At 40.6% G+C, this 16,046-nt stretch overlaps 1 protein-coding gene across 19 annotated transcripts in view; it reads left to right on the top strand.

Moving 5' to 3' along the window:
* The window catches only part of SGMS1 (sphingomyelin synthase 1), a 324,117-nt gene that overhangs the window by 151,075 nt on the left and 156,996 nt on the right, over positions 1-16,046 (top strand). For 13 of the 19 annotated variants that reach the window (XM_027528939.1, XM_027528943.1, XM_027528946.1 and 10 more), the window contains 2 exons: positions 6,078-6,113; positions 12,205-12,348. The exons of 1 other annotated variant lie outside the window; for it this stretch is intronic. The gene's annotated coding sequence lies outside the window, so the exon portion shown is untranslated. The remainder of the gene's footprint in view (positions 1-6,077; positions 6,114-12,204; positions 12,349-16,046) is intronic. 5 more of the 19 variants (XM_027528950.1, XM_027528951.1, XM_027528957.1 and 2 more) reach the window with 2 other exon arrangements.

The following is a 16,046-nucleotide window of genomic DNA, read 5'->3' on the forward strand; positions in this document are numbered from 1 at the left end:
TACCTCTGAATCAAACTCCACCCGCACCCCCGTCCCAGCCTACCAGTACCTTTCCACTGGGTGGATATTCCCCTGGTATCTTTCAGTGGAGCCCCACTTAGTGTCTAGATGCTGAGTGGATATGCCCCATTAAATCCTCTCCTTCAGTTTCCACATTTTAATAGACTGCTATTTGTTAGCCTGTCCTTTTCTTTGCAAAGAACTTGTTCTCTATTCGAATGCATTTTAGAGAGGAAAAGGGAAAAGGAAAGGCCATTTGAGAGGCAAATTGGTCAGTTGCTAAACTCCCAGGGAAGTTAGTTAATGGATGGTCTTTTATATTTTGTGTTTTCTCTTACACCTCAGCCAAGCAACTCAAAGAAAGAACTCTTGTGGTTTACTGAAGAGAATCAAGACGGGTTGCAAATTGAGGCAGGCTTTGGGGAAGGGCTGAGAGGAGACATTCAGTTTATTCTTTGTGATATTATTTTAATCTGGAAAAAGTAAGGATGTGCTGCAGTGAAGGAGAGAATAAGGCTGGCCTCCTTAGTGGCTAAGATGATAAAGAATCTGCCTGTAATGCAGGTAGACCCAGGTTTGATCCCTGGGTTGGGAAGATCCCCTGAAGGAGTTAATGGCTACTCCAGTATTCTTTCCTGGAGAATTCCATAGACAGGAGCCTGGCAGGCCACAGTCCGTGAGGTCGTAAAGAGTTGGACACGACTGAGCAACTAAATTTTTTTTTTTCACTGAGTGTAGTTGAACCATGTTCTCCCTGGTTAAGAGTGCTGGTTCCAGCTGCTAGCAGGAGGAAGCCTTGCGGTATCTCCAGCAGGAGACTACAACTTTCAGTCACCATGAACTTGACAGGATGCCTGGGGCTTTGCAACGGTAGTCTTAAGACTGTAAAGTTTCCTCTCCAAGCCAAGAAAGAAAGGAAAGTTTCAGTTAAACTGTGTTTACTGAGAGTTAGATATTAGAGGAAGAAAGCATGAACTCTGTACTTTGGATTTTGAATTCTCTTAAAATTAAGATTTAATTGGCATAGCATGCTGTTTATGAGTGACAGTGAGGAAACTTTCAGTGGTTTTTAGTATTCTAATAAAGTGTAATTCTAACAGAAATTTTCATAAAAATAGAAAAAATATAATTAAATCAATCTTGTGCTGTTATTGGTCTCTCTATATTATTCAAGTCTAATTACACCGTCTTCCCCCTGAGAAGAAGCAACTGAGTTATAATAGTCGTGTTTGGGACACAGCTGCCACAAAACGAAGCATGCCTGCTGTGACTTTGTGTCTTATGTCCATGTGGACAGTGGCAGCTGGTTCCAGCATTGTCTCCCAGTGCTGTTTCCTGGGCAACCACTTCCTGTCCCTCTAGCAAGCAGCCCCAAGGTGAACCATTGTCCTCTCTGATCTCAGAGGAGGTCATAAGCCTTGGAAGGACTGGCCCTCCTACAAATACAAGCTTGTAAAGTGGGAGTGTGCCAGGCCTTAGAGAATGCTGTGAACTCAAGTCTTTTCCTTCCTCCAACTAGCTCCTCAGGATCATTCCTTTTTACTTGGAATCTTTTTCTTCAGTGTGGTTTTTTTCCTGGGACGAGGTCACCAGTGGTAAAAACACAAGAGTTTGAGTATTTCTCTACCAGAATTATTGTGAATAAGCAAAGGGGACCTTCCTCTGTCCCGCCTGCCCCAATATGATTCTGAGTGTCACTGGCTTAATGTCTACAGAGACCCTTGCCCTACTACACTCGTTAGAATTGGACATTTAGAGCCACGGCCGTCCAAGTGTAATTTGGGTAATTTTTTTTTTCTGCTTTAGTGTACAAGGTGAACCTAGTTAACTCTCTCACTCACTAGTCTCAGAAGAACTCACGTTGTATCTTCTCAGCATGTGTCCGCTTAATCAAGCCCGCTGCCTTTACTATGCTTTCCCTGTCCTGGACCCCATATAAAGACAATCACTGGAGAGCTCTCAGCTGCTTAAGCAGTTATCTAATCTATAAAAAGACTCCATCCAGACCTATTTTTGTTTCCTGTCCACAAGCCAGTGGCAAACAAGACACGTCCCCCATCTCACAGAAGGAAGACACGTTAATAACCTTTGCTGCTGCTGCTGCTGCTGCTGCTAAGTCGATTCAGCCGTGTCCAACTCTGTGCGACCCCATAGACGGCAGCCCACCAGACTCCCCCGTCCCTGGGATTCTCCAGGCAAGAGTTCTGGAGTGGGGTGCCATTTCCTTCTCCAATGTGTGAAAGTGAAGTCCCTCAGACGTGTCCGACTCTTAGCGACCCCATGGACTGCAGCCTACCAGGCTCTGCCACCCATGGGATTTCCCAGGCAAGAGTACTGGAGTGGGGTGCCATTGCCTTCTCCGAACCTTTGCTTAGGACATATCAAAAACAACTTGAAACCGGGAAATAGTGAAATAATCATTAAATGATTTGAGATTGAAAAGCCAAATTTGGTTGCTTTCATCATTAAGCCCAAACTGTCATGTGTCTTGGGCATTCGACACACTTGATTTGGGACCCTTTCCTACTTCCTCGCATTGTGATCTTGGACAAACTTGTGACTTTTGTCACGAGACAATTTTCTGACCTTGGACAAGTTAAATATATAATCTGTTTGGGCCCAGTGTCTGCATTTGATTAGTTGGTGATGCTCACCCCTCCCCACTTGCAGGGTTCTTATGGGAGCACATGAAATGTGAAGGCATTTCATGATGTGTGGCAATCATAGTTATTGTCATTGGCACATTATTTTGTATTTATCAGTGAGGATGCAAGAAGGCCTTGTCACACAGTCTGATAACAGCTTTTCTAGATATTTTATTTCCTCTCCCTCTCAAGGAGTGGAATACAAAGTTCCCGTTTTGAAGAGTGTTCCCTTTTTGGCCTCAGCTCTTTGAAAGTACTTATTACAGCATTAGATATTCATGCAGGTCTGACATGTCATTTGAAGGTGACATTCTCATAGGTTCTGGCAGTCACTTGCCTTCTGCATCTGTGGCTTTCTCTGAGGGATACCTTGTTCTTTTCAAGTCCCCATACAGAGTGGCTAAAACAAATTTGCATGTCAGAAATGTATACCTTGTGAAATTTAAGCATTACTTTTGAAACTTCTGGAGAAGGCAATGGCACCCCACTCCAAGACTTTGCCTGGAAAATCCCATGGGCGGAGGAGCCTGGTAGGCTGCAGTCCACGGGGTCGCTGAGTTGGACACGACTGAATGACTTCACTTTCACTTTTCACTTTCATGCATTGGAGAAGGAAATGGCAACCCACTCCAGTGTTCTTGCCTGGAGAATCCCAGGGACGGGGGAGCCTGGTGGGCTGCCGTCTTGGGGTCGCACAGGATCGGACACGACTGAAGTGACTTAGCAGCAGCAGCAGTTTGAAACATCTCCTTTGAGGCACAGAAGGATGAGTGGACCTACTTTACAAGCAAAAGAATCATTTAACTTTTTAGTAATTCAGAAGAAAGACTTTAGGGAATTTGAATTACTTGGTTCTTTTTCCTTTAGTGATTCATGGGCAGGGATAACACAGTATATTCGGTATCTCATGACAATGGCTTCTTTTCTGTGAACATTTTCCTTTTTGTTTTTGGTATCTCTAGCCCTGCGTACAAGCTGTAAAGAAGAACAGCTTTGCAGCACCTACTAACTGTTTAACTTTAGGCACTCTGCTTTGAGACTCAATATCCTTCCCTGTCTACAGGCAGATAAGATAGGCTATCTTCAGAGCAATCTGAAGATCAAATGAGATGACGCCTCAGTAGCTTAGTGGAGCTTGTTAGAAGGTGGTAAAGAACCCACCTGTCAATATAGGAGACATGGGTTCAATCCCTGTCTCCTATATAGGGGTCGAGAAGATCCCCTAGAGAAGGAAATGCCAACCTACTCCCATATTCTTGCCTGAGAAATCCAATAGACAGAGGAGCCTGGTGGGCTACAGTCCATGAGGTCAAAAGAGTCAGACATGACTTAGCAACAGAACAACAACAGATTAAACCTACTAGTTCGGTAATTATCTTTATTTTATAGGTGTTTTTGTATCTATAGAAAGGAAATTCAAACTGCCTTGCCCTCCCCCCTCTTTGCTCTGCTCCCACTTCCTGTATCTCACTCCCAGCAGTACACTCATCCTGGACAACAGGAAGGAAGCCCTTTCCTGCTATTTATATCACAAAACAGCTTCCGTTTCCTCCAGTCTCTGGAGACCTTGCAGGTTGATTCTACACAACCACGCAGTCAAACAGCCGTACAATCTTAGGCACATGAATATCTTTCTGAAATAATATCTTCTTGCTCTCTCTGACTACTTGCTTCTCTCTTCCTAAAGCATTTTATTTTGGTTCAGACCCAGAGATTCTTAGACTCTCAGAAAAACCCTTGATCCAATAGGCAAAACTAACATGTGGTATTTGAAGTTGTCGCAGTGAACAGGTGACCTTTGGGGGAGAGTGGTGGTTACATGTATGTGTTCACTTTAGTAAAATTAATCCACTCAAGACTTCTCTGCTTTTCTTGGAGTAGGAAATGGCAAGCCACTCCAGTATTCTTGCCTGGAAAATTCCATGGACAGAGGAACCTGGTGGGCTATAGTGCATGGGCTCGCAAAGAGTCGGACATGACTGAGCACACACACACACACACACACACACACACACACACACACACACAAGATTTCTGTGCTTTTCTTTGTGTGTGCATTAATGTTTATTTTTTAAACGGTAATTTCCCCCCTGTTTTTGCAGATGCTATAATTCACATGTATATTTTCAAAGGGTTATATTTCATTTTTAGTTGATAAAGTCTTTAATGAATGTCAGTGAGGAAGCATCTCTAAACCTTTAAGATGATGTGGGTTTAAGTCTGTTTATAAACTCTTTGACCACGTGTGCATGCTTAGTCGCTCAGTCGTGTCCAGCTCTGCGAGCCCATGGACTATAGCCTCCCAGGCTCCTCTGTCCATGGGATTTTCCAGGCAAGAATCCTGGAGTGGCTTGCCATTTCCTACTCCAGGGGATCTTCCTGACCCAGTGATCAAACCTGCGTCTCCTTCATCTTCTCCTGTATTGCAGGTGGATTCTTTACCACTGAGCCACCCATAAACATATTTACATGGTCTATAGTTTCACTTGATATGCTATTTTTAAAAATTTATTTTCTATAAATATAGCTGATTTACAGTGTTGCAGTAATTTCTGCTGTCCAGCAAAGTGATTCAGTTATACATACATATATTCATTTTCATGTTCTTTTCCATTATGGTTTATCACAGGATTCTGAATATAAACACATTGCTACCATTTTCACTCCAGAGTTACAATTCTTATGTTTTGAAAATATACTTTATTGCTTCTTAATCTTTCTCACTGTTGTCAGCAGTTACTTAGCTGAATGGTGATAAGATAATTTATACAATATTAATATATGATTCTAAAACTCTAGTGAGAACTTCCCTGGTGGTCCAGCGGTTAAGACTCCACCTGCAAATGCAGAGGACACGGGTTTCCTCCCTGGTCCAGGAAGGTTCCACATGCCACGGGGCAGCTAAACCTGTGTTTCACAACTGCCGAGCTCACGCACCGCAACTACGGAAGCCCACACACTCCAGAGCCCACACTCCGCAAGAGAAGCCACCACAATGAGAAGGCTGTGCGCTGCAACCAGGGAGCATCCCCCCCGCCCCGCCCCCCGCGCACCCCTCCCCGCTGCCCTGCACAGCAACGGGAGAAAGCCTGTGCGCAGCAGCGAAGACTCAGTGCAGCGAAAAGTAAAACAAATACATATATAAGTTTAAAAAATAAAAAAACTCATGTGATACCATTGGATGCACTTGGATGCAGTTTTTATTGGCATTGACTTTCCGTGCTTGCTTCTGCATGGCTTTGTATTGTAAAGTTTACTCTGAATACCGTTACATCTGGGAATTAGCTGGCAAGTGCAAAAGAATAGTTTTTGGTATGGCGAGGGAACAAGAAGTAAATAGTTACCTTGGATTTTATTAGTTTTTTTCCCCCCCCTTATAAGCAGCTCATTACCAGAAGAATGCACTTTAATTTACTTCCTGTTTTCTTCTAGATTGGAAGACTGATAAAGAGAAATAAGATGATTCAGGTAAATGGAATTAATTTCTTTATGTATCTTTTATGTTTAGCTTACATTTCTCAGGTTTTCCCACTGAGAAGAACAAAACAATTTTTGTGGTCAACTTCAATGTATAAGAGATGTTTTAGGGATATAGAGGTATTAGTCAGATACATACTTATGCCATTTAATTAATTTACTTACCCGTGTGTATTTAATAAGAGCATACTTATATGAAACATAATTTTACAAGTAATACTTTTTCCTACTTCAGGATAATTTCCTTCCAATTCTTTACATACCAGATTTGATGTCAATGTCTTTATTATTAGAGTCATCTTTGAGGCATCCAGTACTGTTTTCCAAGTATGTTATCATTTGACTTGTTGGTGATACAGCACTTTTGGAATTCATGTATGGTGCTGTAATTGGAAATTTTGTTCCAAGTCACAAGGATATTTGCATAATGTTAGAACAGTTGCTATTTTCATTCTTTCTGTATAGATGAGCATTGGAGATCCCCACTGTGTAATAGTTTGTAGACTCGCTCTGTTAAGTATTCTTTCCTTCCTTCTTCCCTCTCTTCCTTCCATCCATTTATTCATTTATTTTACTTATTGTGTGGTAATTGCATGTACATTGTTGAAAATTAAAATAGTGCAGCCGCTCCTATTCTTCTTATATCCCCATTGCTCCTTTATCCAAAGATAGTATTTTTCAACTCTTCTAGTTATATTTTCTGATACCCACCTTCCAGTTTCTAAATGGCATGATGTCTGCTTTAAGTGCATTCACTGAATTTGTTTAAATTTTAGACGGATACACTTGTTCTTCTGAGGATTTACCTCTCATACACAATGCTTTACATCAGTGCTCACCTACACTGCCTGTCTCATGCAGTCATGTCACAGTCTGCGGTTAAATCCATATTTAATGTTTGCCTATTGTAACAGTATTTTTTTTTATGACTGAATTTTTTGAGACTTATGCAGCTGTATCTCAGGCCATTTTGTTTTCTAGTTGGTTGTGTGTGAACTGTTTGATTTCTGTGGAAAATGTTTGACTCTTTGTTATCCCCAGAATTCTGAAATCCATATTGGAACATATGTCTTATAGTTTATCCATGTACATGATCCTTTCGATTCAGAAACTCATGTCCTCTAATTTAGAAATTTTTCTTTGACTGTTTCTTTGATAATTTCCTTTCCTACACCCTCGTCTCTCTTTCCTGTGTTTGTTAGTTGGATTTTTGGACTTACTGGCTTAATTTTCTAATTTTCTTATGTATATTTCTTAGCTATCTAATAACTTTGTGTTTTTTTCCCCCCAAGAGGTTTTGTTAGTACTTTCTGAACTTTAATTTCTGCCAGCACATTTTTCATTTCAAATTTAATTTTTCATTGGCCTCTGAATATTTCATTTAAAAATGGGATCCTGGTCTTATTTCATGGAAATAATGTTTTCTGTTTTCACTCGAGAATACGAATTGAATTAGTTTGCTGTTGAATAGTTTTTGCCTGCTCTTCATACTTTTTTTAATCAGCTTGATGTGTGTTTCCTCTTTTTATCAGCTTGTTTTGGCCCCTGATTTTAACGTTAGAGGCTTTTCTCTAATGGTGAGACTTTAATAGCCTGTTCGTATTTGGGAGTGAGACTATAAAAAGTAGACTGGAAACTTGTTTATCTAGTGGGCTTCACTATAGGTTTTTGGGGTAGGAACCCAGATGTTTGAGCTGCTGACTCCTAGATATCAGAATCTGCAATCTTTTTTTCTTGGATCTCTCTATGTCTCCAAAAGGTCCTCTTTTGTTCATATTTTTGTGGGGTAAAAGCCTGCCTGTGAGGATTTGGGTGAGCCACGTAGGAGGAGGGGGCAAGAGGTCCACCACCCAAGCCTATGAACGTGAGCTCTTGATGCGTCTATTCTGGCCCTCTAAGTCTGAAATCTTGCTATATCATTTTCTCCAGAGAGTAAACTGCTTTCCGTCATGGAAGTAGGGATGGTTGGTCTGGCTCTACCAGTTGAGAAGACCTGGGGTATTACCTACATTTTTTGTTGTTGTTTAAAATAACACAAGTTTATTACCTTGAAGTTCTGTAGGTCAGAAGTCTGACATGGGTCTTACTGGGGTAGGGTCAAGGTTGTCTACAGGGCTACATTCCTTTCTAGAGGAGAGTCCATTCCCTTGCTTTCCCAGCTTCTAGAGGCTGGCTGCATTCCTTGGCTCTCGGCCCACCCCCACCCCCTCCTTTAAAGGAGCAGTACAGATCGAATACATCTCATGTTGCATTTCTTTGACCTCCTCTTCTGCTTCCCTCTTTCACTTTTGAGGACTCTTATGATTATGTTGCCCTGGAGGAGGGCATAGCAACACACTCAGTATTCTTGCCTGGAGAATCCCCATGGACAGAGCAGCCTGGTGGGCTACAGTCCATGGGGTTGCAAAGAGTCAGACATGACTGAGCGACTAAGCACACAGCACATGATCACACTGAACCCATCTAAATAAATCAGGATAATCTCCGTAATTTTTTTTACTGAGTAAAAATCACAACTTAAAATATCCTATCTTAACCTTTTCAGTGTGTAATATAGTAGTGTTAAGTGTATGCGCATAGTCATGCAACAGGTCTCTGTAATTTTTTCTTCTTAGAAAACTAAAACTGTATACCCATTAATGAACTCTCCTTGCCCTAGCCTCTAGCAACCACTGTTCTATTTTCTGTTTAAAGAGTTTGACTACTTCAGTTGCCTCATATAAGTGGAATCTTACAGGATTTACTTTTGTGATTGGCTTATTTGGAGAAGGAAATGGCAACCCACTCCAGTATTCTTGCCTGGAGAATCCCATGGACAGAGGAGCTTGGTGGGCTACAGTTCATGGGTCGCAAAGAGTTGGACACGACTAAGCGACTTCACTTTCACTTTATTTTATTTAGTGTAGTATCCTCAATCAAGGTTTATCCTTGTAGCATATGACAGAATTTCCTTTTTTTTTTTTTTTTAAGAGTAAATAACATTTTACCTTCTGAACTTTTTATTTTGTGTTTGAGTAGAGCTGGTTAACAATGCTGTGATAATTTCAGGTGAACAGTGAAGGGACTCAGCCATACATGAACATGTATCCTTTCTCTCTCAAACCCCGCTCCCAACTAGGCTGCCACATAACATTTAGCAGAGTTCCATGTGTTTAAAAAAAAAGTAAATACTATTTATTATATTTACATACCACATCTTCTTTATCCATGCATCTGTTGCCTCCTGGTTATTGTGAATAAAGCTGTAGTAAACAAGCTTGTGCAAATGCCTCTTTGAAATCCTGCTTTCAGCTTTGGGCTTGGGAAGTGGGATTGGTGGATCATGGGGTAGTTCAGTTTTAATTCTTTGTAGAACCTTCCTGCTGTTGCCAATAAAGGGGCTGCATTATTTTATATTCCTACCAACAGTGCACAGAGGGTTCCCTTTTCTCCACGCCAACACTTGTTATTTGTGTCTTGATGGTGGTCATCCTCACAAGTGTGAGATGGTATCTTATCTGGTTTTGATTTTCATTTCCCTCATGATTAGTGATGTTGAGGATACTATCATATGCTTGTTGACTGTCTATGCATCTTCTTTGGAGAAATGTCTCTTCAGGTTTTATATCCATTTTTTATTTGGGTTATTTGACTTTTCGTATTGAGTTATAGAAATTCTTTATATATTATGGGCAGCAATTTCTTATCACAAACATAATTTGCAAATATTTCCTTGTTTCATTGGTTGCCACTTCACTCTGCCCCTTTGCCTCACAGAAGCCTTTATGTTTGATACAGTCTCATTTGTCTCTTTTGAAAGCTCTTGTTGCCTAGGCTTTTGGTGTATAGTCAAGAAATCGTTGCCAAATCCAGCGTCATGAAGATTTTGCCCCATGTTTTCTTCTACGAGGTTTATAGTTTCAGGTCTTACATTTAGGGTTTTAATCCATTTTGAGTTCATTTTTATGTCAAGTATAAAGTAAGGGTCCAACTGCCTTTTATACAATCTGTCAGTCCATCTCCCTCTTCTCAGCACCTTACCGTCTTCTCCCAGGAACCAGAAGCTGCATTTCCTGAGCCTTTCTGGAGCAGTCAGGGGGATTTTTGTTTGCTTCCAAGGCAGTGAGCTTGTAGCTTGCTTTCCTCTGCTCTACTCTGCTCAGCGGTCATCTCTGCTTTCAGCTTAGACGTCTGTTGTCCTCACTAATTTTCTGTTCTCTTTGTCCTTACAGATTTATATCTTTTGTCCTCTTTGCTATAATTTTAATGGGATTCAGAAGGAAGTAGAGATAAACAGACATATTCCATTGGGCATCCATAATCCCCAAATCCATGTTGCTTTTTAAAGTGATATTTTAAATGCTTTAAAAAAATGATAATTCACATTTGCTATTGTTAGATCCTACCTCTGAAAATAATTGTTCAATCTATTTCTTTGATTCTTTTTATTAACCACTGTCAAGTGACCTATAAGCATCCAAGGATAGCAGTAATTAAAGTTATTTTCCCAAACATTATTTCACTATTCAAAGTAAACAGATTTTTGTTCATGAGACTTAGTGAGGTCTTGAATATAAGGTGACACCCTATTTCCTGGGGTTTACTTTTTTTAGGGGCGGGGGAGCCCTTGATTTACCTTTAGGTGTTTACACTGTATTTTGGTCAAAAGATGATGTTCTTGGGAATTCCCTGGCAGTCTAATGGTTAGGACTCTATGCTTTCACTGGCGAGGGTGCGGGTTCAACCCCCGGTCGAAGAACTAAGATCCTGCAAGCCATTTGGCATACCCCTCCCTCCCCCTTGAAAATAGAAGATGATAATGTTCTTTCGTATAAATATATTTTTCTCTGAAGCTTTAATTGAACACTTTAAAGGTAATGGCAAGAGAGTCTTGTTTGTTTGTTTTTAGTTTGTGACAGCTTTCTTTTGACTGTATTTGATTATTTACAAAGGTGGTGCTATTTCTTACAGATAGGATAAAGATTGGCTAAAAGGAGAGATTACTTAGTGTAACTAGGTCCTTAGGGACTATCACAGAATTAAGCCTGCTAGTTGGCTTAAGATAGGAACCCACTTTGGTCCGTGTAAATCCCTAGGGTTTTTATCCCAGGGGTCCAGGGATAGGCTTCAAAGAGTTCAAGATCCTCCTGAAATTTGAGTGGTGGTATCCCCTGGAAAAGGGAATGGCAAACCACTCAGTATTGTTGCCTGGAGAATTCCATGGACAGAGGAGCCTGGTGGGTTACAGTCCATGGTGTCACAAAGCGTCGGACTTGACTGAGCAACTGACACTTTCACTTCAGAACAGGCTTAGTTATCAGCAGATATCCCATGATGCAGGGCTTATGTGATCCTGAAAAGAATTGAAAACCCACATTTAATAGATTAATATAAAGAAAAGAAATAGAATGTTACTGATTAGATCTAACATGATCAACATAGATGCCATCGGATTCCGCATTCTTTCACATGTGAGTACAAATGATCATCAGTGAGGGACTAAATGAACAGCTTTCTTAGTTCTTTGTTGGATGCAAAACATTATCTCCAGCTTCCTAATTATGCACCCACCCATTTATACATATGTAACTATAAAAAGTATCATTTATGAGGGTAATGTTTTAGCCTGGAGGAATGACCACCTTTTTATCAACCAGCTTGTAAAGTGGGTAATTTAGTAATTGCCCTTTGTTTTCATAGTGAAACTGCTATAATTTGTGAATATCAGTTATTTGTTGACAATTGAAGATAACAGATGATATATAGAGGGAGAAATGCCTCTATTATAGAGGCGTAGATAGAGGATTACAGGCTTTAGTCTTCAGTTAAAAAAAGATGGGATAGGTTTTACCTTATGCATATTTTATGACAATTTTTATAAAAAGCTTGAAAGAAAGAGGGAAAGAAATGAAAAGCTGGGAATGAGAAAATATGGGGGTGGGGAAGGTCAGTTGTGAATTTTTTGTTTCCAGCCTGATACTTTAAAACTTACTGATGCTCTTGTTTACAGTGAAGTATATTGATTGGTAAAATGTCTTTCCACATAGGAATTTCATGATTCCATTTTCAAGGTGATTAAGCTTAAATTGCTCTTCTATTCTAGGTACACCATTAAGTTCTTTGGAATACACAAAAGTATCTGACTAGAAAGCTTATGAAATAGAAGACAAGATCCTGCCTCAGGAAGCGTACATGAGAATAATTTTAAAGGAACCCAGCGATAAATGTAAAACAGTAGCTGTTGGAGGTATGTCATGACTTAGAACTTGCATTGAACCTGGTGTGGCGCACTCTGCTATAGGAAGTCAAGCTGAGCTGTTCTCTGGGAACCTTCAGAGAGCAGAACCTCAGTCTCTGGCCTCAAATACACTAGTGGCTGTTGTTCTCTGAACTTGACTGTGTAATGGGATGTGTTAACTTTGTCTTAAGCAGCTCTGATTCAGTCCCTCTGGAGCCCTTCCTATTGCTTGGCAGACGATAAACAAAAGAGACAATATTTGACTCTGGACATTTGAAAACGATAGTAAATTTCTAACCAGAAACCTCACTGTCTTCTCTTGTGAGACTGGGCCAGTCAGTATCAAAGCTCAGTGAATGTGTCCTTTGAATCGGCTGTTACTTATGGGCTTTTTCTCTAACCTGTGTGACATCAAGGCCATATCTGAGTCTGACTGGGTGGCGGCTGCAGTGGATTCACTGCCAAGGCACGTCAGTCGTGTCCGACTCTGTGCGGCCCCATAGACGGCAGCCCACCAGGCTACCCCGTCCCTGGGATTCTTCAGGTGAGAATACTGGAGTGGGTTGCCATTTCCTTCTCCATTGGATTTGCTAGTTCCTTATTAGTCACTGACTTTGACCTGCTAGTCTCCTTGATCTCTCCAACCAAGTTACAATGTTAAGTGGTAAACTTCATTTTCTTGCTCATAGCGATAATTCTCATCTCCTCAACTAAATTTATCATCAGGGTCAGTGCCATTCATTATTTTGTATTTTGTGACTTTCATGGATGGCCGTCTTTTGATTCGCTGGCTCTTTTTCTATGGCATAGCCTGTGTCATGTTGTAAGTCACGTTGATACTTGAGGGTTTTTTCCCCGTCTACCAATGTAGAATACTTTAAATGTACCCTGTGCCAGTCATCACACCATCATGAGAACATTAAACAAGTCCTGCTTTTCTAGATGAGGCTGCTGAGGTTCCAAGTGGTTAAATAACTGGCCTACTACTTCTGAGAGAGGAAAGGCAGACGTGGGATTCAGCACTAGGTCTGCCTGTCCAGTATTGTGTGCAATAAAGACTGGATACCATGCCCTTTCCCCTTTGTGAAGCAGGGTTGGAAAAAGATCCAAATGTTTATGGAATTGTAACCTTCTGCTCTACCTTCTTCACAATTTTTTGTTACTTTTTCCCATTTCATGGATTCTTATTTGGTTTATATTTATAGCATTAATTAGCAAATTAAAATCAAGTATTTTCTAACTTATAATTTTACTGAGAATATATTGTTGGTATGAGACATCATTAAAATAGGTCCTCTTTCTAACAGAGGCTCTGTTATCTTTGTTGATGCCTTCTGAATTGCTTATGCGGCCAGTATAGGAAGTACAGGCCTTCCCCAGTGGCTCAGGCCGTAAAGAATCTGCCTGCAATGCAGGAGACCCAGGTTCAATCTCTGGATGAAATATCTACCCACTCCAGTGTTCTTATCTGGAGAATTCCATGGACAGAGGAGCCTGTAGAGCTACAGCTCATGGGGTCACAAAGAGTCAGACATAACTCAGTGACTAACACTTTCACTTTCATTGGGAGTGAGAGTGGACCTTGATGTTTCTGATATAATCCTGTTGTGTCTCCAGCATTTGCACCAGTGCCCAGATAGATACTTTCAATATAGTTATTGAAGATGATATAGATAAGGAATGATGAGATTTTGCTAGAAATCTTCTTGCATGGTTCACAAACTTGTTTCAGAGCCTGAATCCTTTAAAATATAGAACCATCTATTCAAGTGCTTAGTTTTGGCTCAGATGATTGTTTTGAAGTGTGTATATAGCTTGGACATTGCCCTGAAAGATGTGTTTTAAGTTTAGGAATAAATCATATCTTTTTTTTTGATCCCCAGTAGTGGGCTGCATGAGTTGAAAATCTGTATATTTAGACTTCTAAAATATTTTTATTAAATTAGCAGAGGCTCTGTATACCGAGAAGTATTTTGAATCTTCACTAAAATCCTGGGCGGGTTGGTGTGGCAACCTTCTTTGAAAGATGGATAACCTGAAGCTTGTGACATTACAAAGCTTGCCCAAGCCTGTGCAGCTAGAAAATGGTGGAGCCAGAACCCGAACCTAGATTTGTCTGATTTCACGGACTGTGCTTTGAACAATTACTCTGCCCCACTGATTACACCGTGGTGACATTCAGATTGCAACTGTGTCCAAGGATTTTTTTCTGCTTTGTGTTAATACAAAGGCAGTCTTAAAACAAACAGTTAAATAGGCCTCATCCTCACAGAAGCAAAGGCTTCTAGATAGGCCTGGTGCAGTCACTGATGGGGTTACAGCCAAACAGTGTCAGTTCTGTTGTGATGGGCTGAGAACTGGGAAGTGTGCCTCCCTGTTTCTTCGTGTCCTTTCCCACACTGAGCCTATTACACTGCGTGTTGCATACTCACTCACTAAGTCATGTCTGACTCTCCTGTGACTGCATGGACTCCAGCCCGCCAGGCTCCTCTGTCCGTGGGATTTCCCGGGCAAGATTACTGGAGTGGGTTGCCATTCCCTTCTCTAGGGGATCTTCCCGACCCAGGGATCAAACCCACGTTTCCTGCTTGGCAGATGGACTCTTTACTACTGAGTCACCAGGGAAGCTGCCAGGAACAATTAGGCTTGACTCACCTGAGCCCTGATGAGCAGCTGTTGCCTCCAAAGCAGGTGTGGCTGGAGTTTGGCTACACAGGCACACAGGTCTGACATTTGGATATGAGTCTCAAAATTTATGAAATATGCAAACCTTGGAACTTCTGGTATATTGTATCAATTTTACTAAAAGGGAAATTTCTTTTTATTTTTAAATGTACTGTTTTCCTGATTCTAAGTAGAAAGTTTGGTAAGTATTAAGTTAAAACAACACAAAAAAAGCCACCATTCAGAGGTAGCCACTGATAATATTTTGGTGTGGCTGCTTCAAGATTTTATTCTCAGGACTGTGTATACCTTGTAAAAAATTCAAAATTAGAATTAAAGTTTTCTAGTGTTCTTGCCTGGAGAATCCCAGGGACGGGGGAGCCTGGTGGGCTGCTGTCTATGGGGTCGCACAGAATCGGACACGACTGAAGCAACTTAGCAGCAGCAGCAGATCCATTTTTGCTCAGTATAACTTAAGTGTTTTTTCCGTTTTTAAGGTTTCTTTTACATCATGCTAAAAAGTGGCAACAAAGTATTCCAGGTGGATGATAACATAAATTATTCCATCCCATTATTAGGTAGACCTAATTCTCATTCAGTTCAGTTAATACCGCTCCACATTAGGACACTGTGGCAGGACAGAAATATTAAAAGAAACAAGAACTCCATAAATGCCACTAGTTTTCATGGTATCTTGTAAAATAACAAATGCCAGTTAAGAATATGATGAGAAAACCCACATCACTTCTGACACATTATACAAAGAACCTGACTTGTGAATTTCCCATTACAAATGCATGAAGGAAGTACTGGAAATTCCCCATTGACCTGTAAAATTTGAAATCTCTTTTTTCTTTCATTGAGGTAACCCATCTATGACAGGTAACTTCAGTTTTTCCCGTTTACAAGAAACTTCTCAAATCCTGATATTAGATAGTTTGGTCCTATGAGCTTCTTAAGGTACTTGATGCTTCATATTACTGGTTAGCTGAGCACTTTTTCCTTGTTTTTTGTTTTTGTTTTGTTTTTTTTTTGCCTAAATA

This window comes from Bos indicus x Bos taurus, chromosome 26 (assembly GCF_003369695.1).
Source record: "Bos indicus x Bos taurus breed Angus x Brahman F1 hybrid chromosome 26, Bos_hybrid_MaternalHap_v2.0, whole genome shotgun sequence".
Classification (NCBI taxonomy): domain Eukaryota; kingdom Metazoa; phylum Chordata; class Mammalia; order Artiodactyla; family Bovidae; genus Bos; species Bos indicus x Bos taurus.